The sequence below is a fragment of the Elaeis guineensis genome, chromosome 15, assembly GCF_000442705.2.
Source record: "Elaeis guineensis isolate ETL-2024a chromosome 15, EG11, whole genome shotgun sequence".
In the NCBI taxonomy this organism is placed as follows: Eukaryota; Viridiplantae; Streptophyta; class Magnoliopsida; order Arecales; family Arecaceae; genus Elaeis; species Elaeis guineensis.
The window spans coordinates 53,195,205-53,209,297 of record NC_026007.2 but is presented as its reverse complement, the minus strand read 5'-3'; positions in this window follow the sequence as shown (position 1 = coordinate 53,209,297).

Here is a 14,093-nt window from a genome sequence, read left to right as displayed (position 1 = left end):
TCCTGATCTAATTCTAACTTGATGGTATCCACTCTTATGATCAATCTTAGAAAAGATGGTGGAATCTGCCATCATATCTAACATATCATCCAATCGGGATATGAAAAATCTATATTTGATAATGATTTTGTTGATCGTCCTACTATCTATACACATCCTCCATGATTCATCTTTCTTGGACGTCAATAATGCAGGCATAGTACATGGGCTCAAACTCTCCCTAATGAATCCTCTATCTAGTAGCTCCTTAACTTGTCTTTGCAATTCGACGTGCTCAATTGGGTTCAACCTATAGTGGAGCAAGTTCGGTAAGGTGGATTCAAGGACTAGGTCAATCACATGTTGGATGTTTCGCATGGGTGGCAGTTGCTCGGACAACTCTTCAAGAAAGACATCCTTAAACTCTTCTAAAAGGATCCCTATTTCTAGTGGATATTCGATTTGGGAATTCTTAGTGGGTTGTTTGCAGGTTAAGGCCCAAACAGGTATTCCATGCTCGATCTTCTTTTCCAGGTCTAGGCACTAATCAAATGTAAGTTCTTCTTTTCACTTCTCTTTTTGGGTCTTTTGGGTGCCTTCTTGAATGTAGTCTTTGGTTGGACAATTTTAATGGTGATCTTCTTACCCTTGTCCTTAAAGCTACGTGAGTTTGACCTACCAAACAATGTCACATCATGGTCAAATAGCCATGGCCTTCCTAAAATGATGTTGCTAACCTCCATTGGTAGCACATCGCATCATACCTTATCTTTATACGAACTAAACTGAATGGGGACCAAACACCTTTGTGTAATAGGGATGGATGATGCATCCACCCACGAGACCTTATATGGAGTTGGATGGTCCACAAAAGTTAATCCTAGTCGGGACACAGCATCAAAAGAAATTACATTAATGCAACTTTCACTATCTAGGATAACTTTGCAGGGCTTAGTTTGATACCTAATATAGGTATGAAAGATAACCGTCCTTCTCCAGTCCTCACTCTTCTTGGTTGAGCAAAGACACACCTGACAACTCTCAAACTCTTTTCAGGCTCTAGTCTCACTAGTCTTAATGTTTGTTTAGCTTTCTCAAATTTCTCAATCAAATTTGAGTCTGATTCATATACTTTCTCCTCTTCAAATTCTACTACCTTAGGCTTGTTAGTCTCAGGTTCGAGCTCATCGATAAAAAGGGCACGAGTAGGGCATTGAGCCGCTACATGATCAAATCCTTGACACCTAAAGCACCTCATGACTCTCGATCCCTCTCCTAGAACACTCTTATCCTTTTCTTCTTTCCTTACTGGTAGATTAGGGGTTGGGTTCTGAGGTCTCCGAGTAGGAGTCTGACTTGGTCTTGATCTAGGTCCTGAGGGTATTGATTGAATAGGCTCGGGCCTTCAAACTATTGGATGATGGTACCTCTCAGCATCTTGGGCTATCTGATATGCATGACTAGGGTCATAACTTCACGCAAATAAAGTTCACGCTATAGCTCCTCATGTAGCCTAGCTCTAAATCTAGAAAGGGTTACAAATCTGTCCTCATTAACACCACACTACATCTGAAATTCATCGAATTTGGCTATGTATTCTGATATGAGAGGTTATCTTGGTCCATCAGTCACTGCCACCGGTCCATTAGTTGCTACCTATAAGACATAAATAGGTACTTCTCTCATAGTTTCTCCTTCATCTCTACCCAGGTCTCTAAGGTTCATGCCTATGGTGTTCAATCAGGACCTGAACATTGTGCCAATACAACTTAGCCTAATCTAATAGTTTTATCTTAGCATACCAAATCTTCCTACCTTCAGACATACTGTACCACTCAAAAAAGGGGTCTATGCCTGCTTTTCAGTCTAAATATTTTTTTGGGTCTAAATGCCCATCAAAGCTAGGTGCATTAACCTTTGTACTCCTTACTATTCAATCGTCTAGGTCAACAGGTTCACGCCGGGTTGTCCTTCTAAATACAAACCTACTTATAGACCTAACCTTAAATCTTGAGATGGGGTCTGCTCAATCTAGGCTAAAGGCACTGGCAGGGTCACTGGGTTTAATTCTATAGTCCGATTCCTTCGAACATCCTCTAAGTCTCCAATTCTTTGGTCATAATTTTGTACCAGATAGATCACATTGTCTAGCCTCTCTAAGATGGCCTCTATCATAGGATTACTGTTTGGACTCAGTTGATCCGACATGGATGGATACTTAGTTCCAGCTTGGATACGCATGCGATACAATAAATCTAAAGGTTATCTAGACCTAAAGTTCGATATACAATGAATCGATCAAAGGATGAATTGAATCTACTACCCAATTCTGTCAACCAACTAGGTAAGGGGTGTAGTCATGGGAGAATCCTCTTGCTCTCACCAGAATTTAATTAGAGAATCACAAGCTAGCTTTGGCGTTTGCCTCTTAAATGCTTACCTTAGATACCAATTTCGAGAGTAGATTGTAGACTCGACTCACACTAAGTCTCAACGAATCACACGAACTGACTCAGTTGAATCCTAGGGTTGACATCTAATTAATTTTAAATTAAAATTTTGGGTATGTAAGTTGGTGGTTTGTCAGATAAGGAAGGGTGATGAAATTTTCACTTTATCTTATAATAATGGGTGTATCTTTAATTAAGTTATAAACGATGCAATGCAGCACAACCAGAATTTCAGCAGAACAAGTTCAGACTTATGGGTTGAATTCATAAATGATCTTGATCTTAGCCTAGGATCAAACAATCAGAGTTTGAAGTCCTATGAATCTAGTTTCCAGCAAAATAAATTTTATAAATTTTTAGATTCTTATTTAATAAATTATATATTTTCTTCTGCTGTCTACACAGAACAGAGTCCTATACACGAACAATAGGGTTTTCAGATAATGTCGAAAAATAAAATGATAGAATTTTGAAGAGAAATTTTAGGGACATATTTCTTATTGAATAAGGTCTCTAAAACAGTAAAAATTATATTTTTTTTATTTTTATATGAACAAAAATAAGTTTCTCAAGGACTGCTGTGAGAAACAGAAAATAGTGCAGAATGCAAAATCTAATCAAAACCTAGAGCTCTGATACCCAATCTGATGCGGGATGGGTATGTAGATGAAGAGGCAACTAACTTCTTCTTTTTCTTTTGTAATTAAATAATAAACAATAGCAAATTTAACAACATCTAAACTTTCAAGAAAGAAAAGCATTGATTAAAGTAGTTGGATCTTCCTAGCATGTATAGCTGTCCCTTTAATTTTAAGAATCTAGGATCGAAGATGATTGAGAAATCCTCTTTTTAATTAGGCTTCATAATTTAGATTCAGATCTAAAAAAATCAAGAGGATGAATTTTACTTACCAACAATAACGATCTCCTCAATAGATCTATGAAGATTCAGCTCAGATGATTGCTCGATTCGACCTTAGAAAAGTTAGATTACTGTAGGCGGTTGTGATCCTAATCCATGGTAGAACTTCATAAATCAAGAATTAAGGCACCTTTAGGTGTTACTCCAGGTCAGCATCTCAGATAGTAGATGGCATGTGGAGAGGTGGTGGTTTTTTTTATCTTGGCACAGGGATGAGTTCAGGCATAGAGAGAAAAACTTAGAAGAAGAGAGGAAGAAATCAAGAGGAGAAAGAGGATTTCTAGATTGGAGAAGAAAGCAATAGCTCTAATTTTTTTTCCATTCCATCTTTTTTTTAGTCTAAAGCCTTGTGGATTTTTATAGACTAAATAAATCCTATCCAACAGTTTAATTTCAAATCTAGATAAGATAACAAATTTCAAACCTAGATAACATAACAAATTTCAAATCTAGATAAGATAATAAACTCTTGACTTCAAATCTAGAGACTTATCTAAAAAAAATATGATAAACTAAAATAATATAAAATAATTTTAAAAATAATTAAAAAAAATTTTAAATCCACATGTCGGCTTCAGGTTGCTGATCTGCACCATCTTCATTGATAAATCTGAAATTTGGACTTGGATGCGGTTCTTTGTTTGGGCGGTGCCAACACAATTTCTCCTTCTTTTTATCTTCTTCATGGCATAGGCTAGAGAATTGGGACTCTCCTTTGGGCAGCATCAGGGGTCCATCAAGGCTCCAACTTAGATGGTGACATAGTGCAGAGGTGGCATCCAAGTAGCACATATAGCAGTCTGAAATAGTAGCTGTTAACATATTAAAAATAACAACTTATTAAAGTATGAAAACTCTTATTAACGTAGTTAGGCCTGGCTTAGTCAAGCCAGATGGTGGCTTGCGAATTGGTATCCACACCACTTCCACTCCTCATGATGCCATTTCCTAATAGAAAATCCATGAGATAACATATGGGGCGTGCATCATTTTGTTAAACAAAAATCAGATGGGGTGTGGCCTTATCTTATCTTCCTCATTTAAATTTAAATTCTTCAAATTCAAATTAGCCTTTATCCTCATCTACATTGGGATAAATCTCCTTCAAATTTAAATGGGCTTCATCCCTTCATCTAAATCTGAAATCAAATTCAAATGGGCGAAGCCCTATCCTCATCCACATTGGGCATCCCATCTTTTCTCTCCTTATCCATAAGGTGGCGCACGCCCCTTGATCTCATCCAAAGGGGCATTCACCCTTCTATCTGTGCACAAAACATCAAAGAAAAAGTGGGGCACCAATAGCATCCAAGGGGGCATGCGCCCTTCTATCTGTGCACAAAACATCAAAGAAAAAGTGGGGCACCAACTATTGGTGCCTCCATCTTTTAATTCTTACAATGATAGCTTCAAAGACTCCAACTCTTGGTATCCAAATGAGCTTGTTTTAATTTGGTCAAGCCCTATCCAATAAAGAATCTAAATCAAGAAGAAATTGGGTTTAATCATGTGCTAACATGATTTTCTTAAACTCAAAATTAAGATTTAATTAATCATAATCCAATTAGACTATGCTAGCCTAATTGTACAATCCTAGATCAATATCCTTATTTGTATGATCCCATAAGTTCAATTCTGTATGATACTGAGATATATTATGATCTTCATCATCAATATCATCAAATTTTTTTTTGATAGATTGAAACTCCTGCCAATTCATCTAATTTAGAATTATCGATCATCGAGATAATTTTAATTGATCCGATGATCCACCAATGACATCCAACAGTATGTAGTAAAAATTTATCAGAATCGAATGGTTGAATCTCTAGGTACGGTTGTCATATGATTTGGTTCTATAGTGAGTTCCGATAAGATAGAGGTTAAGGATAACTCATCAAATTTGATTCTTATCATATGTTAGAATCAATCGACTCGAATCTATTGTAAAATCTTATAAAAATACCTTTCCATCATTTACACTACTATAGCTATGGGCTTTAGGAGTTAGTGTCATGATCTACATTGGACTACTCTTTATCTATCGAGGTCGATAGATCTTTTTTAGTGTGCACCCTATTCCTACAATGAGTCTACTACAGCCAACATATAACTCAAAGCTCCATATGGTTAGGAGATCGAGTTATAGTGCGGTCAAACTACAGCAACCTCACTATGAACAGTTGAAGTATCATAAATCTAAGAAATAGTTCACACTACCACAGCATCGAGTTAGTCATTGATGAAAAGATAGACATCCTAAGTGACTACTCATATTTGATCATGCTTAGTATGATTATTCTGAATAAGCACTTGCACTCTTGCTCCGATGTCTTCATATCGTAGATTCAAGACCCATCTACCCTAAGAAAGCAATCATGCATCAAGCTCTCTAGATCAAGTACTGTCCCCATGATGATCCTACAGTAGGGAGTAGTTTATGAATTAATTATTAATGACATATATCTCAAATTCTCAACTCTTGAGAATATGTGTCATTATATCCATTAACTCAACGGACGATTCATAGATACTTAAAAACATAGATATGAATGAAAATAAATCTAATTTTATTAATTTATAAGTCAACATTATAAAATATGCCCATAGAAAGTTTTACAAGTATTGGCCAATCTGATTTCTAAGGCATACATCTAATACTCCTCTTTCTTGACTTTGACCAGATCTATTGCACCTGCTAGAGTCATCCCCATAGGTTGACCTGCAGCCCCTACACAAGTCACCTGAGGTTTCCTGGCCACTATGTCCAAGCCCTCGACGATGGCGTCGGACGAAGCCTTGACCACATCAACTTGGCTTGCAATCCCCACAATGTCTATGGGGCTCGTCTTAGAGTCAAATACATTTGACCTCAACTCGACAAATTGTCCCGCTATTTTGGCCTAGATCCCTACACCAACAAACGGAGCCCCCGACGCATCCAAAAGTGGCTCTATATCGAAAGGGCCTCCCTTGGTCCTCGATAGGCTCAGCATGACCATCTCGATGGGTTGATCACCGACCCCTACTCTGACTTGAGATGCATCCCCAATCATGCCAAGAGAAGGCCCAACTAGAGAGATCTTGCCAGGAACCTCAGGAGTGGTAGAATCTAGCTCTTTCTTTCCTTGACTCGACCCCATTCTAGGAGTGATCTCCGCATAGCTCATCTTCCTCCTTTTCTTCTTCGGTAGGTCAGCCAGGAGTTCTTTTATACTGAATCTCATCCCTTCTTAGTCAAGAAATCAAGGCATGAAGATACACACAAGAAGAAAGAGAGAGAGAAAGGAAACTAAAAACTCAAAAAGACTCATTCATCCCAATGGCTTCTTTTGGGTTACAAAAGTTCTATCACTAAATCATAAAAAAAAAAAAAAAAAAAACTCATTAAGGGTGCCACTCGGCATCATCCTCCATATCTTTGTCTCCTCCTGCATCGGCCGAACCACTGCTGAAGGAGGACAATGTCAAGACAGACATATGGCTAAGGTCAATCATCGAGAAGTGCACTCCCAACTTTTTCTTACATATGGCTGGCTCACGGAAAACTTTGCGACTACCACTTGAGAACACCTTCTTTGTTGCATGTCCTTCCAATGCGGTGGTGCAAAGTCTTATATCAATGGGTCATATTAGAGCTGAAGGCTTCACTCTAATGGTCAATCGTGGGGATCAGTCCAAGGATGGATCTCATAGCAAACTAAGATTTAAGGTGTGTGTTAGTCTCCTTAATCTTCCTTTGGTCTGTTGGAATATTAATGTGGTGGCAAACATTATTTCCAGCTTTGGTGTCCCATTCCAAGTTAGTCGATCAAGTATCAAATGGGATGACCTCAGTAGCTTTGATTTGCATTTTCTTTGTGAAAGCTTGGAGTCAATTCCCAAAATTATAGCAGTCACTGTTGGTGCACATCGTTATCAAGTTAAGTTTGGTGAATTTTTCAACCCCTTTTAATCCTTTTGCTAACCATTCCTCGACACAAAGTGAGGACCTTGACGATCTCCAGTGCTTTAATTGGGAATTTAGCTTTGGCTGCTACTCCTGGAATCCACCATCGGAGCCTTATCACTATCAAAACAATGCTTTGGGCAGTAGCTCCCCAGAAAGTTAGAACCCGTTGTTTAGCTCTCAATCTCCTCGGCATTGCCAATTATCTCCAGTATCTCTGACTAAAGGCTCAATCCCCGATTTTCTACCGATGGCTTCAAACCTTACCGTTGCCTATGAAACAACTTTTAGTGCCGACCTACGTAGAGCCACTCTGAGCTTGGCCATACCTCCCGAGTTGCTGAAGTTGGCTCTTAACCTTCTAGCAAACGTTACTACTTCCTCACCTAGATTTTCAAATTCAATAATCTGCTCTAATGGTCTAGTCTCCTATGAGACAATGCTTTTCTCTCCTGTAGCCAAGGCTAGCCAAACCTATCAACCTAGTGCTGAGTTTTCTATTTAGCCTCTGGTCGACCAGTTGACCCGAAGCATTATGCGGCTGTGGGCCTGCCACCACCAAGCTATCATTGCCCTATTCCAGTAGCTCAAGCACTCAGGTCCCTGCTCAAGGACCTCCAATGTTCCAAGTCCAGCCTCACTCCCCTAGCTACTGCTAAGAGAAGTGCCCGTCTTCGATCCAGGAAACTCAAAACGCTGGGGCTCACCGAACACCAGCTAAAGGAAAAGGATTTCCTCTTCATAATGTTAGAATTTGATACCTCGAGATTCGATCCACATTGAGCCTACAACAAGGTTCGCGGCAAAAAATGGAGTCCAACGAGATCAAGATCACCCCAAACGGATCTCGGACGGAGAAGATACGTACTTTTGAAGTCGGTACAAGATCCGAGGCGGCGGAGGACCGCCGGCGGCCGCCGGTGGGCCAGCGGTGCGGTGGAGGCACGGCAGCAGGCGACAGAGCACGGCCCAGGCGGGGCCAACGTGCGGGGTGCGTGGCCAAGGTGTGCAGCCCAGGCAGGCGCGTGGCCCAAGCGGGTGCACGGCCCAGCCCACGTGTGGACCCGCGGGGTGCGGCTCGGGCCCAGGCGCCCGGCACGAGGGCAGCCCAGGCCCGCGCGCACGGGCCGGCCCAAGCCCAAGCACCGCTGGGTCTGGTTTTTTCGGTCCACCATGGACCGAGCGGTCCACGACCGGGTCTGTGGACCGCCTGGGTGTTTCCCAAGCATTTCTCACGGTCCACAGAATAATTTCATGGATCGGAGTGCGATCAAACAACCCAGGGAGCTCTCGATCGCGATCTGATAGTTTGGGGCCTTGATCTGAGTTATTTAAGCTGTGTTTGGGCTTGATTAGGATTGGGAATCCTAATCTAATATGAGGTTTAGCCTATAAAAGGCCTGTGCGTGAACTGTGAGACGTGTGGTGTTCTGGTTTTCTACTGTGGACGAGCCGTACGGAACCCGAGAGAAGAGAGAGAGAGACCACACCGTTGAGAAAGAAGCAGGAGGATCCTGGATAGTGGATGTCAGTCACTTCAGGGGGGTCTTCCAAGAAAGAGAGCTTTTGTGAGGGAGAACTTTCTGTGAGAGAGAAATTGAGTGTACGAGGGTTGAGGGTGAGATCTCCTCTTGTAATTTTTTTTTTCATAGTGAAGTTTGCATGCCCCGTGGAGGCGAGCCTTTTTGTGGCTGATCCATGTATTTTGATCATTTTTATTTTATTTTTTTTTCTTCCTGCTGCATCGCATGATACTGAAAAAGTTTTGGGAGGTGGTATCCTAGCCAGACATCCACCCAACAAGTGGTATCAGAGCGAGGTGGTATAAGGACGCAGATTGCAGTGGTGGTGAGCAAGACTGAAGATAGAGAAGACAGAATCAATCAAGATGGAAATCAATAAATTTGATAGTAAGAGCAATTTCTCCTTGTGGCAGGCAAGGGTGAAGGACGTGCTCATCCAACAAGGGTTGATCGATGCTCTCTTGTGCGATGAGAAGCCAACCACCATAGAAATGTGGGATTGAAAATGGCTACAGATGCAGGCGGTGAGTACCATCCGCATATACCTAGTGGATGAGGTGGTGATCCATGTACTGAGCGAGACTTCTCTGACGGTGCTGTAGTCGAAGCTCGAGAAGTTGTACATAGCAAAGTCTTTCACCAACACTCTTTTCCTCTGGAGGTAGTTTTACCAGCTGCGGATGGTTGAGGGATAGAGCATGCAGGAGCATCTAAGCCACTTTCAGAAGATCCTCACCGACCTCCTCAGCATTGGCGAGAATGTTGAGGAGAAGACCAGAGTACTGGTTTTGCTAGCGTCGCTTTCTCCTTCGTATGAATCCTTGATGACTGCTCTTCTAGTGGGGAAGAGCACCATCAAGATGGACGAGGTCACTGTGGCGATACTCCAGAATGAAGTTCTCAAGAGAGAGAATCCAGCTTCGAGCTCAGGTGGCGGTAGCTCAGTTTTGGTGGCTTCTAGAGGAGCAGGAGGCGGTAGACGAAGCGACAGAAGATCGCGACGAGGGCGGTCTAAGTCTAGGAGGGACTTGAGCAAAATCAGATATTACCGGTGTGAGGAGTTGGGGCATCTAGCCAGAGATTGCCCTCAACTCAAAAATCAGACGATGGCTGTTGTGACGACGGCCGACAGTGATTCAGATGGAGATGTCCTTGAGATATCTGACGAGGTATCTATTTCTTTCCAGTAGTAGATATTAAATTCTGCATGCCCCTATCATATATGTTGCAGAGAGGAATAGTTTGACTCCATGAAGAACAGTGAGGGCACTGTATATCTACTGAATGGATCGAGCTGTGCGATCAGAGGCATTGAGACGATCAACTAGAGGACACATGATGGTGCAGTGAGGAGATTGGGAGAGGTCCAATACATACCTGATTTCAGGTGGAATCTTATCTCACTTAGTAGACTAGGTTCGAGAGGCTACAGGACAGTAGCTGGTAGAGGAATCTTGAGGGTGCTACGCAGTGATAGGATTGTGCTGGAGGAGAAGAAGGAGAGCAGAGGACATTATTGTCTGGCGAGAAGCCCAGTGCGAGGTGGAGCTTCGAAAACCAGGTGGAGTGCAGAGCGAGGTGGAGCTCCAGGAGGTGGATCGGGTACTAGACAGGAGACTCGGGAGGACGAGAGGCGACGTCATAAGGTGAGATTTCTATTGCCGCAGGACAATACCCCGAGTAGGCCTCAGGTCAGGAGGAGCACAGCATACGATGGAGATGGGATCGAGCGGCCTGGCTCGACTCCCATGTTTGCCCATCCATGATCAGTAAGTGATTGCCCCAGGGCATGGGGGTGAGGAGATCTAGAAGCCCTCAGAGTTAGGAGGAGGCCGAATATCGAGTCGAGATGGAGATTGTTAGGATTTGATGCCTTGAGATTCGATCCACATTGAGCCCACAGCGAGGTTCGTAGCGAAAAACGGAGTCCAACGAGACCAAGATCACCCCAAATGGACCTCGGACGGAGAAGATAAGTACTTTTAAAGTCGGCACGAGATCCGAGATGGTAGAGAACCGTCGGTGGCCGACGGCAGGCCGGCGTAACGGTGGTGGCGGCCACAGGCGGCGGAGCGCGGCCTAGGCAGACGCGTGGCCCAACCCACACGCGGGCCCGTGGGGCGTGGCCCTGGCCCAGGCGCCAAGCGCGGGCACGGCCCAGGCCCAGGTGTCGCTGGGTCTGATTTTCCCAGTCCACCGTAGACCAGGTGGTCCACAGCCAGGTCCGTGGACCGCCTGGGCATTTCTCAAGCATTTCTCATGATTCACGAAATTATTCCATGGATCGGAGTGCAATCAGATGGCCCAGGGAGCTCCCGATCGTGATCCGACAGTCTGGGGCCTTGATCTGGGTTATTTGAGCTGTGTTTGGACTTGATTAGGATTGGGAATCCTAATCTAATATGAGTTTTAGCCAATAAAAGGCCTGTGCGTGAACTGTGGGACGTGTGGTGTTCTGGTTTTCTATTGTGGACGAGCCATATGGAACTCGAGAGAAGAGAGAGAGGGACCACGCCGCTGAGAGAGAAGGAGCAAGAGGTTTCTGGATAGCGGATGTCGGTCACTTCAGGGGTTGAGGGGGTCTTCCAAGAGAGAGAGCTTTTGTGAGGGAGAACTTTCTGTGAGAGAGAAATTGGATGTACGAGGGTTGAGGATGGGATCTCCTCTTGTAAAATTTATTTTTCATAGTGAAGTTTGCATGCCTCGTGGAGGCGAGTCCTTTTGTTGCTGATCTACGTATTTTGATTGTTTTTGTTTCATTTCTTCTTTCTTCCTGCTGCATCACATAGTACTGAAAAGATCTTGGAAGGTGGTATCCTAGCCAGACATCCACTCAATAATAAACTCCCCCACAGTAGGTGATATAGCTAGGCTGGGGAAAAGATGCGGTCTGATTCTCCTAGAGGATGAAGCGACTGTTTCGATTCTGAAAATGAAAAGCCTTGAAGTTCAGCATTGCAAGAAGCTGCAGGATACAATGGCTACAAAATTCACGGCATGAAGTTGAGTGTCCCTCTGAAGCCTCTAATAGTTTTGGTCTATTCTGGAATATAAGGGGATAAGGTTTAACCAAGAAGAGACGTCCAGTTAGGGAAACCATCAAAAAGTTTAACTGCTTGATAGTTTGCCTACAAGAAACAAAGATTAGTCACTTTACTCCTTATCTTGTGAGGTCTACTTGTGGTTCTAACTTTGAGGGTTGTCAAACTCTGGATGCTTCAAGATCAGCTGGGGGGTTATTAAGTACATGGGATTAGAATGAAATTGATGGTAGACCATTTCATTCCGGCAAATTCTCAATTAGCACTGAATTCTCAATGAAGAAGAGTAGTGGTAAGTGTGTAATCACGAATGTCTACGGGCCTCACGATCAAGTAAGTCGTTGAGCATTCTTAGCGGAGCTGGAGGTATTGAGTCTCTACATCGATGTACCATGGGCATTGGTGGGAGATTTCAATACTATTAGATATTCTTTTGAGAGACTCGGAGCCTCAGGATGTTCTCGGGTATCTCGGGACTTCAATAACTTCATTGACTCTTTGGCACTGATTGAGATCAACCCTTCAACACGCAAATATACATGGTCCAACTTCAGAGAACAAGCAAGTTTAGCGACCTGGCACAAAACCTACCCACTTACAATGATTCAACCGTTAGCTTGTGTTACTTCAGACCATGTGCCACTCCTCCTTTCTGTAAAGCCAGCATGTCGTAAGTTAGATATATCAAGGAAGCCTTTTCGGTTTGAAAATATAGGGTACTCTTATACTGGGATTGATGATTTGATTAAGAAGTGGTGAGTTGAAACCCCTTCTTCTGAAGATGGAGCAGCTAATATGGTTCTCAAGCTCCGTTACCTAAGGACTAAAATGGAGCAAGCAAGTTGTGGGTAATATTATCGATAGGAAGGAAACCTCATCAACTCAAATCAACAGTTTGGATGAGCTAGAAGAGCATAGAAGTCTCAATTTAGAAGAAAGTAGAAGTCGAGCGAAACTCAAACTACAACTGGATTCTCTACTTAAATAGGAGGAGGTTTTATGGAAGCAAAGAACGCGCCGACTGGCTGTGCGAAGGAGACCGTAATATTAAGTTTTTCTAAATTAGCGCATGCAATAGGCTAAGGAAAAATCAGATTATGAAGATTCACTTGGACAACACAGTGCTTCAGTCTTAATCAGCAATAGAGCAGGCCTTCCTCTGGTATTATACTTCTTTGCTGGGAACCATCGGTTCCAACTACGCTGATCTAGACTGGGGAAGATTATATCCACAAGCCCCCTGGATTTGAGTTCCCTAACCACCCCCTTTTCAGAGGAGGAAATTAAAATGGTGATATTTAGCTTGGCTAAAAATAAATCACCTAGGCTATATGGATTTCAAGCTTCTTTCTATCAACGATATTGGGATATCATCAAGAATGATGTTCTTAAACTATTCTCAAACTTCTACAATAGAACTTATGATCTTTCCAGGTTGAATTACACCTTCATATCACTCATTCCAAAGAAAATTGATTGCACTTCGGTCTCTGACTACCGACCTATTAGCATCGAGCATGGAATGGTTAAGATTATCTCCAAGGTATTGTCCACCTGGCTCCAAGACAAGATGGAATTATTGATCTCCAAGTCTCAAACCGCTTTTGTCAAATGGTGAGAAATCTTCGAGAGCTTTATATCAGCTACTGAAATCATATCATACTGCAAACGGATCAAATTCCCTGGGGTACTTTGTAAGATTGACTTTGAAAAGGCTTTTGACTGTGTCTCTTGGGATTTTTTGATTGAGCTAATGCAGTGCAACATAGGGGATTTGATAATAGATGGATTGGCTGGATGAGATCTCTGCTTCAATCGTCAAGCTTAGCTTTAGGCATCAACGACTCTATCGGCAACTGGTTCAATAACAGAAGGGGTTTAAAACAAGAAAACTCACTCTCTCCTCTGTTGTTCATTTTGGTAACAGATACCCTTGTAAAAATCTTAGAGACTGCTAACTCTGAAAATCAGATTCAAGGAATTGATTCCGATGGTGTCACTGGGCATATTCAGTGCCTTCAAGTTGCCGATGATACGCTAGTATTCTGGAAAGCTGAAAAATCAAGCATTAAAATCTTGAAACTAATCCTCTATGCTTTTGAATTGATAACAGGCCTGAAGATCAACTTCCACAAATCTCAACTTATCGCGTTGGGAATTAACGAAGAGATGCTGGATGGGTTTGCTGCCATGCTTGGGTGCAATGCTGGAAAGCTGCCCACACGTTAT